Source organism: Canis aureus, chromosome 31 (assembly GCF_053574225.1).
Source record: "Canis aureus isolate CA01 chromosome 31, VMU_Caureus_v.1.0, whole genome shotgun sequence".
Lineage (NCBI taxonomy): Eukaryota > Metazoa > Chordata > Mammalia > Carnivora > Canidae > Canis > Canis aureus.
This window is the reverse complement of record NC_135641.1, coordinates 19612268-19628062: the sequence shown is the minus strand read 5'-3', so window position 1 is coordinate 19628062 and position 15795 is coordinate 19612268.

Sequence of the window (15795 nt, the reverse complement as noted above, 5' to 3'; positions counted from 1 at the left end):
TTTAGCAGGTCCCCTCAGCCACTGTTCCATTTACTCACGGGCCTGATTCTTAGGCACTGAGGTTAGAGATGGGAATTCGATACGGTCTTTCCCTTCTAGGAGCCCACAGATCAGTGAGCAAAAATAAAATGGCTAAAAAAGTAAGACATGGGTTTGCTTTGGTGATACTGAGGGGCCGGAGCTGGTTAATGACAATGTTTTCACCAGCCTGGGGCAAAATAAGCAAACCACAACTTTATCTTTCATATTCTCGGCTCATCCTTTACAGTTGCTGCTTGGCCTCTCACTGCACAAGCCCACAATTCTAGGGCGACACTCCTCACAGAGTGTGTCTTAATTTTCATAAAAGTAAATGCATTTGATTTCTTTGCATTGAAATGTCACTCCCTTGGTGATACAGTAGTAGATGGTATAGTTAGGCTACTTAAATGCCTTTACTCTTAACGACAATTCCATACTGGTCCCAAAAAGATATTTTTACCATTTCTTTAAGTACAAAAAGTATGAAAAGAATGAAAACTTTTTCAGTCTACACCACGCCAAACAAAATGTTTTACTGATTATTTTTGAATGCGTTTGCTAACTGTTTTTGGAAATATTTAAATTCAGCCGTGAAAGTAGATCCCTGTTGAATGCAGATATAACAGACTGGGAATTAATTATTAACAGGCTAGAAAGAAAAACTGCAAGCCAAGATTTAAAACATTGAGTTGAGAGCACCTGGGTGGCTCAGTGGTCGAGCATCTGCCTTCAGCTCAGGTGGTGATCCTGGGGTCCAGGGATCAAGTCCCACACTGGGCTTCCTGCAGGGATCCTGCTTCTCCCTCTGCCTAGGTCCCTGTCTCTCTCTGTGTCTCTCATGAATAAATAAATAAAATCTTTAAAACAAACAAAACAACAAAAATCATTGAGTAGAGCACCCACAAATAGAAAAAAAAGCAAATTATAAAACACTATGTTTATATGTGTGTCTAATATGTATTTTTCGTGTAATAAACTATACACATATATATGGAGAAAAAGAACTAGATGGAGAATATATATATATCCCAACAGAGAAATTATGGAAAGATTTTTTTTTCTTTTTACCTATCTGCATTTTATAACTTTTCTATGACCATGTCGCTCTTAAAAATTACTTATTTTAAAAGAAAACATGTGTTGATTTCTTGAGAAGACACTATAAATTATCAAGATATTTTTAATTAAAATATTAACCCACTCATTTATCTTACACTCTCTGCTAAGGAAATAGTAACCAAGATTAAAACGTGTTGAAAGATGTGGCCAACATGGATTTAGTGAGCACCCACCATGTGCCAGGTGCTGCATGGGGCACTGGGACCCCAACAGTGTGCAAGGCCAGTGTGAAAGGAACTCAAGATCATTGGTCCCCTGCCTCCAACAGGAGGACCAAGAGAGACCTTGTTTTTTAACCCCCTTAAAAGCCACCTCCCTCCCTGTAGGTAAGGTAAGCTCAGGACCCCCAGGGTAGAAGGCAGAAACCTCCAGTTTAAAAGTAACCCAGGTGACAAAATGGGAGTATTTGACTCTTACTTAACTTATACTGACTTTTTTTTTTAAATTAAGAAACTCCAGAGGCACCTGGAGTGGCTCAGTCAGTTAAGGAGAGGACTCATTTTTTTTCAGCTCAGGTCATAATCCCACAGTCCTAGGATCCAGCCACACCTGGGACTCTGTACTGAGTGCTTCAGGATTCTGGATCTTCCCTGTCCCTCTCCCTGCTTCTCTCTCTAAAACAAATAAATAAATCCTTTATTAAAAATAATTTTTAAAAAATAATAGAAGTAAAAAATCCTTAGGAAGTACAAACTGCTGACTAGCCAGACGGCATCACCTCTTTTTGTCTACCTTTTCAAGTTTAGCTTCATGGTAGGTAGCCACACATGCAAAACTTTCTCCCCATCCTTGTCCTAAGGGGTGTGTGAGCAGACCCAACTGTACTGGTTCCAACCTGATTTATTTTCAGTACTAAGGAGAATTTATAGAGAAGCAATCATGCTGTTGCATTGGACAAATATAATAAATATAGTTTATGATTGCTATCCTAAAGCATTACGAACAACAAACTATACTTGGAATGTATGTTTTTGGGTCTGTGTAGAGGTGTGTGTGTGTTTGATTTGCATACTCATGTAATAAAAGAAATACAGAGTTTAAGCTTTTTAGAAGGGGTCAGTTGACCAGATTGAAAGTTTAAACTCTTCTTGCAAAACTTGTACAAGAGGAATATCACTGAGTTAATCCCTGCTCTTGAAAAACAACTAAATACCAGGGATCCCTGGGTGGCGCAGTGGTTTGGCGCCTGCCTTTGGCCCAGGGCGCGATCCTGGAGACCCGGGATCGAATCCCACGTTGGGCTCCCGGTGCATGGAGCCTGCTTCTCCCTCTGCCTGTGTCTCTGCCTCTCTCTCTCTCTCTCTCTCTCTCTGTGTGTGTGTGTGTGACTGTCATAAGTAAATTTTAAAAATTTAAAAAAAATACCAAATGCAATGTGCTATCCTGGATTTGAACCTAAAACTGAAAAAGGATGTTAGTGGGAAAAATAGTCTGGAGCTTATTACCACGAATATGCCAACACTGATTTCTTCATTATGCCAAATGTATGTGGTGATATAAGATGTTAATATTAGAGGAAACTGGATGAATGGCATATAGGAGCCCTCTCTTCTATCTTTGCAACTTCTATGTAAATCTGACGGTATTCCAAAATGAAAATTGTATTAAAAACTAAACAGAAATAAATAAATAAATAAATAAATAAATAAATAAATAAATAAATAAATAAATAAATAATAAATGTATGTATGTATGTATGTGTGTATGTTACCCAGGTGGAGGAAAATTGGCCAAAACAGGAAACACCAGTATCTATTATCTTATGGTGACATATTATTATTTTCCTATCTTCTATTTTTAACTTCTCTGTTTTTCTGAATTCTCTATAAAATGAATGTGCATTGCTCTAAAACTGATTAACAAAAAATCACCTCTTGAAATAACAACCAGCCAGGAATTATCATTTCTCCTTCATCACCAAACTCAAGAAAAGCAGGAGGCTGCAGCAGAAATACAGGTCTCTTCTCCAGTGTGGGCCTAGAGTATCTACAATCCCTTGGCTGATGGGAAGCAGGACTTTATGAAATAAGTTTGATGATCCTCATTTTACAGATGAAGAGATAAAGGCTCAGAAAGCTCCATTCACTTGTTAATCAAAAAATTCTTACAAAGCCCATTAGCCAGGCATTCAAGTGTGACCAGGTCTCAGCCTCTCCCCAACCGGATCCCAGGGACTAGTGATTCCTCATTCAGGAATGTGTTCAAAGCTAGAGAGTGGCAGAGCCTGACTGTGAATCCAGGTCCTTCTGGTTTCAAATTCAGATACGTTTTTTTTGCTGCAGCACTGCTCTTCCTAGCTGTGTGTTCAAGGTATAGCAGACCACTTCAGGTCTAGCATGGGGCCCCCTGGGCAGGCATAAAAGGATACAGCCACATGTTCAGGTTCTCTTATCTTCAGCTTATCTTTGCAAACACTACATGCCATCACTGCACACATTTGCAAGCTTAGAGTGTCAGAGGATCTCCATCTCTCAGAGAGGAGAGGAGAGCTTGTGAACAAAAGGAATAGGTTTGTGTCACATACACACTTTCATCACGTCACTCCAGTTTCTAAACCTTTTCAAGCATTTCCCCCACTGCCTACTGGCATGGTCATTCAAGGCCCTGCACTACCTGTGCCAGGCTTCCTTCACACTTCCCACGATGCCTCCCCTCTCTCTGCGTGCCTTGCCCTTCCACCAGTCCACCGACTGGGCTACACATCTTTGTTGGCTCCATGGCTTTGGGCAGCTTACTTAATATTGTTAGGCTCCATTTCCACATTCATAAAAGGAGAATGATATTATCTTATCAGAATCTATTAAGAGCTAGATAAAATGCTTTCCAGTGAGCACTTAGTAAAGCCCCAAATTAAAGTGATCTGTAATGGTAATTTATTGCTATTATTATGGTTGTTATTATTGCAAATTCTTTGCTTTTTTATTTTCTCCTTCCATATCTTTATTCATTCTTTGTTCCTTTCTGAATTACCTTTTTCTTCCTCTTCTTCTTCTTCCTCCTGACTTAAATCTAAGCCATTCAAATTCCAGATCCTTCCTGAAAGTCCTACAGGGCAGTCCTAGCCCATAGCAAACATTCCCCTCTCTGAACCTTTTTGGCAGTGATAGCAATTCCACTTTGTAGTGATAATTGCATAATAACCTAATTAAATGTTCAGTCTCTGGTGTCAAAATACCTGAATTCAAGTCTCTTGCTGTACTATTCACTAGCTACAGGCAAACTATTTCATCCAGAGTTAGTGGCCCCATCCCATCAGGCTGTCCTGGAGAAACATCATCAGACTCACTACGCACGACCCCCACTCACGTCTGCTGGACATTGTGTCTGGGCTGTCCAAGTCTAGTCCCTGAGCCCTGATGTGGGTCACAAAGTATTTTAGGGATTGTACTGCCCAGATATATGAGGGCTAGTTAGATATTCAGAGGCTGGAAATCGCCAAACAAAAACAGCCACAGGTCCTTTGAAATCTCATAGTCAAAAGTCAATCACAAACTTGCAGTGCAAGGTCCAAATTGAAAACTGTTATATTATAATAAAGCAGCTTCAGTCTGCGTTACAACAAAGGCCCACAGCCTTTAATTACATTAGAGGACAGCCTTGTCGACCAAAGAAAGCAAAATTAATTAAAAAGTGGTTTTTGTCTGAAAAGGCGTTAGCCTCATATGAGAGTCATTTATCTCCCCTACTAAGAAGTACATGTTTATGTCTTGCCTGAAGCTCCACGCACTTAGTAGGTATACAATCTATGCCAATTATAATCAATATAATTGATTTATCAATTAAAAGATGAGTTTCATTGAAAGAGGATAGCAAAATTGACACCTTTGACCCAATAATTCAAGTTGTAGAAATTTCAGCTAAAAATACATTCCCACTTATCCTGGGAAGATGGAGGGAGTTGAAATTCCACTATAATAGAAGAAAAGAGGCAGCCTCAACACGCATCAACAGAGGAATGAGTAAAAGAGTTATCGTAACTCCACACTAACGTAGCCATTAAAAAATGCAGAGGCTTAAATACATACTGAGTTGAAACACTCCCCAAGAGATATTTTCAAGTTAAAAAAAAAAAAAAAAGGCAAATTTCAAAAAAGGAAGCGTATTTCTATTTATGTTTATTTTTTAAGCCTCCAAAGAATTTATATTTGTATGTAAACGTGGTGAAAGGAAATTCAAAAGATACAGAGCAAATTTCTGACAGTAGTCACTCACCTCTAAGAGGAGAAAGACTGATGCATGATTGCGTCTGGCAAGAGAAAGCTGGAAGGGGTCAGGAGAGAAGTGTTCTTTGAATCTTTTACAATTTATCAAAGGGGAGATAAATGATTAAAATTTTGTTAGAAGTAATTGTTTTAGAAATGATGCAGTCAAAAAGATATCTGCCAAAATCTGGCCACCAGATTAAAGGAACTGATTATGGCAAATTTCACATTTGCCGCTCTCTTTTTCCCTTTCTATCTGTGTGTGTGTGTGTGTGTGTGTGTGTGTGTGTGTGGTTTAAAGGTTGCTTTCCTTCAGGTCATTATGTTTACCCTGCCACTTCACTCTGCCTTATCTGAGAATAAATTCCTTTGCTAATGTGTTTTTAAAAATTAGAAAGTTTCCTTACTTAAAAGTCACCAATCAATGGGATTGACTTGGTTAACAAATGTGCTGAGCAAAAGCTGATTGGGGTGGAATGGCAGGCCCAGGAAGTGAAAAATCAGCATCACGTGGCATTTCAGAACGTGACAGTAGTCACTTAACAGATTTTCCTTTATCTTTCCAAAGGAGAGCCTTTTTGGACAGAAGCTGCCTAATTGTTTCAGGACATCCAGGTGAAGCCAGGCTGCATTCACCTGCCCTCCTCCTCATTGTTCCCTTGAACACTTACCTGCCCACACCTCCGCAGTTTACCTGCAGCAGCTTAGAGAGCTAGCCCCGGGGGCTGTTTCTCCGAGTCAGCGTGCTGCATCATGCTCTGAGACCCTAAAGAGGCTTTGTGGTATCATAACTTTCAGACAGACAAGCTGCTAACAAAAACAGGAAGGGAGAGCCACGCCAGGCCACACACCTAAAAGACAGCTACATTTCAACCATGAGCACATGTCAGATGGTTTAAGATTGACTGAAATAAATAGTCCTGGACCATCAGAAGTCCCACTCCCCAGCCCTAAACAGGTTTCGCTCTTTTGCCACTTCCTCAAAATCACCAAGAATCAGGGCACCTGGGTGGCTCAGTGGTGGAGCGTCTGCCTTCCCTTTGGCTCAAATCGTGATCCCAGGGTCTTGAGATCGAGTCCCACATCAGGCTCCCCACAGGGAGCCTGCTTCTCCCTCTGCCTGTGTCTCTGCCTCTCTGTGTGTGTCTCTCATGAATAAATAAATAAAATCTTAAAAAAAAAAAAAAAAAGCACACATACAACAGTAACCAGACATCAACATTCTCCAAGATCTTGGAAATTCAGGAGAAAGAACAGCAAAGTTCCCAGACTAGGAGTGGTGCGGGACATTGGGGAGGAACTATGCCACCAACCAGAAAACATTTAGCTGGTTCACAGAATATCGCATGATAAAGATCAGGAAATGTGTTGCAGGTAGCAAGAGATGGTAACGTACTCAAAGGATATTTGAGGCGGTTTTTGCAGAGGTTAGTTTTACAAAGCGTCTTCATCTGTACGATGAGCTCTAAACATCGAAATATGAGTTTGAGTCCACAATTCAGGAAGAGGCCAGTGATAAGACACTGGAGATATGCGGCCGTGCTCTCAATGGAGGGGAATATTGGCAATTATCCAGATAAATCAGGTTTGAAAATCTGAGTCAGGCGGTCTTACTGATTAACAGACGTCTAACTCTAGACCTGCTCTTAAATCTGTCTTGGATTAGATTACTCAGGGAGAGATTATTTGCTCAATTGTGTACCGTCCGAAATAATCAGGAGCAGAGAAGAGGGGGTGTATTCCTGCTTTTCCTCTCTTGGGATCTTTCAGGGCAAAGAGAAGTCAGACTGGGGGACGGTCTGACATCTGCTCACCCATCACCCCCAGATAGAAATCTCTATACAGTACTTCTTAAAGAAATTCGGGGCCAGCTCTCTCAACATTCTTTCTGTGCAAAATGCCAAGAGGACATGCTGGCCTTTTCCTGTAACAATTCCTACACTAAAGCTCCCTTTTAAATGTAGGATCTGGAATGACACTGGGAACGTGAATCTGAGAACACTGGGCTATTGGATTTCCATTTCGGTCTGTTTCTGGCTTGATTTGATTAAAGTCCACTCAGACTATACATCCAACGTTTTACTTTCTCATTCTTCCACCACAGTTTAATCCTTAATTTCCTCTGCTGCTGGAATGCTCCATGCTGAGTGATTGGATTAAACCCTAGCACTTCAGGATGTACCTAAGTCAGCTTGGTGGTCCAAGTCTTCTTTAATTGATAAGTGGCTTTTCCGCATTTATCGATATTAAATGTTGCCTCCCCCTCACTTTCTTTAGCTAATACAAGCTATTTTCAAAGGAGATAGAATTTTGCAGAAGCGGGGCTTACCCCTTTTTCATCGAGGGGGATGCTGGCAACGCACCACTTATACTCACCTTTTTTCCTCTTCGATTCAAAACAAACATTGCGTTTATTCTTTGTCTCCAGCTTTCATGGACTTTTTGTCTTTTCTCTGCTTTAGATCTGTGTATGTTCACAACACCTGTCTCTCTGGGAAGCACATATCCCGTTTCTTCAGCTCACCAGCAGTAGACATGTATATTATTTCCCTGAGGGTTAGAGAAAGCTATCAGAACTTGGCAACATATAAAGTAAATACCCACTAATTGCAATACATTCATTTAAATCAGGTCTTTATCCTCCTTAGGCATTGTAGTAGGTGGCTTCCTTTGAAGTCTTGTTGAATTTGTCCAAAATTACCTTGCCCGAGGCAGACGGCTGTTTGGAACATTTGTTCTGAACCAATCCCCAAAGCAGTAAATCTTAGCGTTGGTAACGGCTCACCTGCCACAAAGAGGAAATGTCCTGGGTAGGGCATGGATCCAGGCTTAGATCCCCCATTATATACAAAGAAAAGAAAGAGAAAGGGAGAGATAACTGCACAACTCTCAGGGATATAGTGCTATTGTACAACCCTGATGATGTTATAAACCACAAACCCTGTACATTATTGAAATACATAACCAAAAGTCGGCCCGTGGATGTCTTTCCTCTTTTCTCCGCTGCATCCATACACGCACGCCTCTCTCACTTTAAAATAATTGTGTTCGTGTTATTCATTTGTTTGCTTGCTTGCTTACTTGCCTTAAACACAAGTAGCTTAAACCCTTCATTGTTTTAAACTCCACCTGAGAATTTTACCGTACCTGTGCGACAGAATCATGCTCTGTGCGCATGAAGCTCTCATACCTGTCCTGGACTCTCCTCATCCCCACGAACGCACTGATAATCTGATGGAGACAATCACTCTCTGAGATCTTTGGGCTTATTCAAGGATTCGTTTAGGCTGTGTCACATACTTCTGCCGTGTACATATAACAGTCTTCAAGTCTTTTCAGTCTGTTACAAGGCTTTGCGTCAAATATATCAGAAAGGGTTTCAGCGGTAGGCAAAGGAGCTATCTGACTTAAAGCAAAGGACTCCCTAGCTAATTGTCATGGATACAGGGGCCCCTGGAAGGCTCAGTGGTTGAGCATCTGCCTTTGGCTCAGGTCATGATCCTGGGGTCCCGGGATCGAGTCCCACATCAGGCTCCCTGCGCAGAGCCTGCTTTTCCCTCTGCCTGTGTCTCTCCCTCTGTGTGTGTGTCTCTCATGAATAAATAAAATCTTAAGAAAAATTGTCATGGGGATCCCTGGGTGGCTCAGCGGTTTAGCGCCTGCCTTCGGCCCAGGGCGTGATCCTAGAGTCCTGGGATCGAATCCCATATCGGGCTCCTTGCATGGAGCCTGCTTCTCCCTCTGCCTGTGTCTCTGCCTCTCTCCATGTCTCTCATGAATAAATAAATAAAATCTTAAAAAGAAAAGAAAAGAAAAGAAAGAAAAGAAAAAAAAAAAGAAAAGAAAAATAGTCATGGATACAGCCATAAGTCACGGCCTCCTTGAGTAAGAGTAGAACCAGAATCAGGTTGTGAAACATTTACCTATGACATGACTAAACTGCCATATGAAAGTATATCATGGACACACAGGGCAATGACAACTCATTGGGATAATGGTCCAATGATATCCCCATTTTGAGGGTGATGGGAGATGAAGGAGAGTGAACAACAATTACAAACCTCATCACAACATCAGGCTGAAGAAGTTAACTATACTTTGTCAAAATGGGGGAGGAAAACAAGAAGGAAGGTAACAGGGAAACCAGTAAACAGGTGACTTCACTCCCAGAAAAGGAGGAAATTTCCAGGACGATGGTGAAGGGAGATGGTAAAGGGCAGAATGACAGTTGTGCAATGGATCAGGGGAGTTATCCATCCAGATTATAGCAGGAAACAAACTCTGGGAGAAAGACTTAGAACTAGACTTCATGGAACACCGCATGTGCTTAAATATATTGAGAAAAGATTGAGACAGGGAGCGCATGAATATCAGTTGGTGTTAAATACCTAGTAAGCAAACTAAAAACAAAAAAAAATAATAAGTAAAAATGGAATAACTAAAAGCTCAAAAGAAAACAAAGCTATGAACGTTATAAAGAGAAAGAAGAGATATCTTTACCTCCTACCATGGTGTGATCTCCGTGATATGTTGTTAGGCTAAAGGCTTCTATTTCCCTAAAATACACACTTGATTATATTAAAACTAAAACCAGAAGAGGGACAGGTGGGTGATGGGGAGCAAACATTTAAAAATCAAAAAACAAAACAAGGGAAATGCAAATCATAAAATTTAAAAAGTGTTAAAGGTTATCTGTAGGGCAGCAGACATAATAGCTACATTTTTAAACACATATCATTTTATAGATTTGACTTTGGAACCAAGTTAATATTTTTACATAATTACTAAACAAACTTAAATTTTAAAATGCAATTCCTGAAAATCAAAAGTAGCATTACCTCCCAGAGAGGAAGTGTTCCAAATGCCTTTTTTTTTTCCAAATGACTTTTACAACAGCCAGCTGACCATATGTTTTTAGTAGGAAATACTCTAAAGACAACTGCTTTCTCTAATTATAACTATTTTCAGTAATTATATTAGTAGTAGTGGGTATTAGTATTGTTATTCTGAGAATGTTATATAATTATGTTAGTATACTTGAGAACTGGAATTTTCAGCATAAATAAAAAAGAGATAAATATGTATGATCAACGAGGTTAAGAAAAGCCTCTGAATATGAACTGAAAATATCAGCTCTTTTTGGTGCTCCTGGGTGGCTCAGTCAGTTAAGTGGTCAACTCTTGGTTTCAGCTCAGGTCATGATCTAAGGGTCCTGGGATTGAGCCCCACCTCCTGCTCTGTGCTCAGAAGGGAATCTGCTGGAGATTTTCTCCTTCCTTCTTCCTCTGCTCCTCCCCTTACCCCCGTCACTCATGGTGCACGCACACATGCGTACTCTCTCCCTCTTTAGAATAAATAAATCTTTTTTTTAAAAAAGAAAGAAAAGAGAATATCAGTGCTTTTCTTCCATTTGCATGGTATATTTTTTCCATCCTTTCACTTTCATTCTGTTTGTGTCTTTGGATCTGAACTAAGTCTCTTGAGGGCAGCGTATAAATGGGTCTTGTTTTTTATCCTTTCTGCCACCCTATGTCTTTTGATTAGGGCATTTAGACCATTCATGTATGAAGTAATTATTGATAGAAAATATCAGTATGAACTCGTGTATTTTACCATGTAAACACATGTTTATACACACACACACACACACACACACACACACATACATTTCCTAATTCTGCTCACTGATAAGGCCTAGAAAAAGCAACCAACCCTGTAGCAATAAGCACCTCTAGTGTCCAGACATACTCTCCAAACACCATTTCCCAGTGAAATGGACCAGTCCTCTTTGGAAAGACATTCAAATCTAGGTGTGGGGTAGGAAATGCACAAGATGATTCCAGATCATCTTGCAGACCAGAAAACAAAAAACTATCAAAGATTACTAAGATTATATCAAAAGGACAAGTTGAGCCAACTCAAAAACAACTCAGAAAACAAAGAAACTATCAAACATTACTAAGGTTATATCAGAAGGACAAGTTGAGCCAACTCAACTTTATTGGTGGAAGAAGAGATCATTTGAGTATTAATAAAGATAATAACTGCGATGGATGGAAATATACCAAATATGATATTAGTACAGTTCCATAAATGGTGTAATTATTAGACCAATTATTCAGAAGCTCACTTACTGGTCTCTCTCTCTTGAACTTCTGTGATGCCCACTGACTATAACACTCCTTTGATAATGGTGTTATTTTATTATCAATATAGTCTGATTTTGCATGCCTTTTAGAAATGACTTATATTTTAAAAATAGGATCAGTATAACCATATGGTAAAAAAAAAAAGTCAAAACATGCCAAAAGGTATAAATAAAAGTAATTATTTACTTATACTTATTCTTAACCTCCCATAATTATCCCTAATCACCCAAAAAGTAACTATTATCATATTTCTATGGAACATTAAGAAAAAGTACACTTATCTAAGCATACACACTATTTATAGATATCCTTTTCTTTTTTTAAGAAAAAATGCACAGGTAAGCTAATTCTATATCTATTATTCTGCTTTCATTTAATCCTAAAAATATATCTGGAAGCTCTTTATATACCAATATATGCAGAGCTACCTAATTCTTTTTTTGTGTGTACACAGTATCCCATTCATTATATGGATGTCCCATAATTTACTTACCTATTTCTACATTGATGAATAGCTAATCTTATTCCAATTTTATTTTATCTATTTGGTACTGCTATTTAACTCTCTTTATGACTTACTTGATTATGAACTCTTCATCAGGACATGAAACCCTATGGCATGTTTCTCTGCATCAGCACTAGAAAATAATGTGTGCAAAATGTCCTTGAAAAATGCCCATAACCAGTTGGATACTACAAATTTCCACAGTTTTAGTTCAGTGAATAGATGCTAATAATTCACCATTGTTACTTGGGTAAGCGAAAAGCTCTTTACAAGACTACAGACCTTTTAACAGTTTATAAATCAGAGCTAACCCTTGAAATTACTCTCAGAGGTGAAGAAATAGTCACCATAGTGAAAATAGGCGTAAGCTACTTTGTGCCCTGAAAATATGGGTTGATTTTGTCCCTCTGGATCTTGTTTCTCCTTAGGGCATTTAGACTCTGCTTGAAGTTGGAAGACAACATGGTGATTGAACATCGCACCATGTACCACAACCAACAAGGCAATTGTGGTCTCCTGTGCTTTTCTCTTCTAATCATCAGAGAGTATCACTACAGTAGGTTTAAGGGCTTAGGTCAACCCTTGCCAACAACCAAATTCAATGAACCCCTGAATGTGAGTGTATGTCAGAGGTAGATACTCCCTGGTATATTAAAAGCTAATTCCCAAGACATTAAGGAAATGCAGCAGGCTGAATTTTAAGAATAAAATCATTCTATTAGATAAAACAGATTCTGTTTTTTTCCCCCTACTTTTGAAATAAAGGGTAAAAGCACCAAAGGTCAATTCAGAGGTCTTTAAAATTATATGTTTAAATAATATGAAATATTAGGATCCAATCCTGTGGTCATTTGTAAGGTTATTTCTTTGAAATTTAAGTGGAGCTCCCTTCACACTCACTCACGCTCACACACACACAAACAAGCGCACACACACAGGTGTGAGAAGCCCAATCACTCCAGGATTAGCTGTTCCTCAGAAAGCTCAGTAATGATCTGAAATCCGAAGCCCTACTTGAACTTTTCTACTAATTCAGTAATTACTGCTGTGCCTGAAATTGGCCCCTTTCCTGCAATTACTCAACATGCACTTTCAGTCAAAGAGGTTAACACCTGAATTTAGATTCTAATTAGCACCTAAGGTAGAATTTTTTGTTTAAAGCTTATTAAAATGGGGACTTTTCCCAGCATAAGATTTCACTAGTGTATACAGGTAAACATACGTTTTATGGATCAATCTGTTTCTGGTTATCTTAAAAGCAATAGAAGGTAGAGGTGAAACCAAGATCAACATATCACCATTTAAGATACCAACCTCAGAATAAATCAGATTCAACCAATATCTGGAGTTGTCAAACTGGGCAGATCCGTAATACAGGCAAAGACCACTGTTTTCAAATCACCATTTAAGTGAATGATCTATGTCAAAGGAAAATGTAAATAAAATGGAGATAAAATAAATTAATATTGGTGTCATTGGCTTTCGAGGCCATTTCTATTTCCTTCCCTCAATTTTCCTAAGTACTAATATTTAAAAGATAGCGATAGCAAAAACTCAGAATTACATGAGGGCAGGTGATCTTGAACTCCTCAGGCAGAAATTCGTGGGAGTTTTACTTCAACCAGTAACATGGCTTCAAGTTAACTGGTTATCCTTTGCCACATCCCTGAGGTTACCCAGTTACTACTTGGAAACCTCCAGCCATGTGAAATCCATATTCCTGCTCGTTTTCTTACAAGCACCCATGAAAACATGGAATTCATAAATGATAGTTTATAAGAACACTGGATATGAGGGCATTCTCATGATTCAGTTGACTCATAATGAGCTTTCAATACGTACTAGTGTTTAACAATTTCCCTCCTACCTCTTACTTAAGCAATTGACATTTTTAAATCCAAGTTCTCTTTTGAATTGTCCTGTACTTCAGTTCGCCTTCTTGCTCAACCAATCAAGGTGATTTGGGTTGTCTGCGCTCTCTGGTTTCTTGTCATCTGCAAATATAATAAGCATCCTTTCTTTGTTCCCATTCAAGGATAAACTTGAAGATATTTACAAGGTCTCTCAGCATTAAACTTGACTCAGCTTACACTGCAATACAGAAATGAAATTCTTGTGACTTGTCAGCTATTCTGAGAGTCACCTCATATTCAGAGCCAAATCGAGTAGAAGTAAAACAATGCTTGTGTCTTCAAAAACAAAGGCGAGAGGGTCAAGTGGGGGGGGAAGTGGTAAAACCACTTGTATTAGTTTCCTAGGGTTGCTGTAACAAAGTACCACAGACTGGGCAGATTAAAAAAAAAAAAAAAAAAAAAAAACACAATGAGTTTATCTGCTCATTATTCTGGAGACTAGAAGTCTGAGATCAAAGTTTCGACTAGATTGGTTTCCTCTGAAGCCTTTCTCCTTGACTTGTATAGAAATAGTCTTCTCCCTTTTTCTTCACATGGTCTTTCTTTTGTACATGTATGTACCATAATCTCCCGTTTTTATAAGGACATCAGTCGTATTGGGTTAGGGACCACCCTAATTACATCATTTTAACTTAATTATCTTTTTAAATTTTACCCCTTCAAATACAATCACATTCTGAGGATTAGGGCTTTAACATATGAATTTGGGGAAAGACAATTCAGTCGTTCACACCACAGAAGAGACATTTCTCTCCATATTCTGCATTACAGGTTGCCTCTGTTCCCTCAGTGTCAGTTTCTGTAAATGCTTGTATTCAATTTCACTAAGTATGCAATCTTATTTATTTAGTACACATGTCTTTTCAGATTTATTTTTAGGGCCTTATATCAGTACTTCAGAATCTGCCTTCAAATGGATAGAAGCCTAAATAGGCTTAACCTCTTTAAATGCTGCAGCTACTGCATAAGTGGTATCCTTTGCTGATGGACTTATTTACTGTAATAACTCAGATTTTAATCTGAACTTTAATGAACATAAATATGTCAACATACATAAATATGTGAAGTTACAGCATCTTGATTTATATTCCTACCACTATACCCAATCTTTCTTGGAAAGAATACAAGATGAATATGCAGGTAGATGGTCTTGGTTGTCTTGAGCCAGATGTCACCAAAGAAATCTGGTTAACAAAACTCCAGTGAGGTCAATTATATACCATGGATTGGACTTTCAACCCAACTATTTATCTCCTTTAAATGTGTATCATCACACTAGAGCCCTATATTAGATCTCCAAATTTGTGAGCTCTATATTATATGGGCTCAAAACCTATAGAAGACTGTAAGAATATCTTAGGATAATGGATGTTAGCCACATTCAGTCACTAACATACCTTCTGTGTCCTAAAATTCTTAGAATCTAGAAATCATTAGCACATAGAAGATACTTATAAGTTCGTGAATAAAGTGGTTTTAAAAAACTAGCATAATTCCCTTTTGACCATATTGTAAACAATAATGTTGCTTTATTGTCACTATCTACTTGCAAGCACTTAAACAAAAACTCTTATCATGATGTAAAATTACCTCAGTTATACCATGTAATCAAAATAACAACGTATTAAATAAAGCAAAAATCTGGACTGAAGCAGCCACTAGACTCAATAATTAACTTTGACAGTTAAGCTGGCTAGCTCCTTTAATAAGGAACTAAAAGATGTATGTTCTTCCCCCACTCCTCCCCAGTATGCTCAGTTACTCCATCCAACTTTCAAAGAGCTGAGCATTTGTAAGAGCAGGCCACATGTGACCCAACTATACCTAACAAATAATACTTCAGTAATACAAGAGGAAAAAGTTACATGAAACAAAAAAATACATGA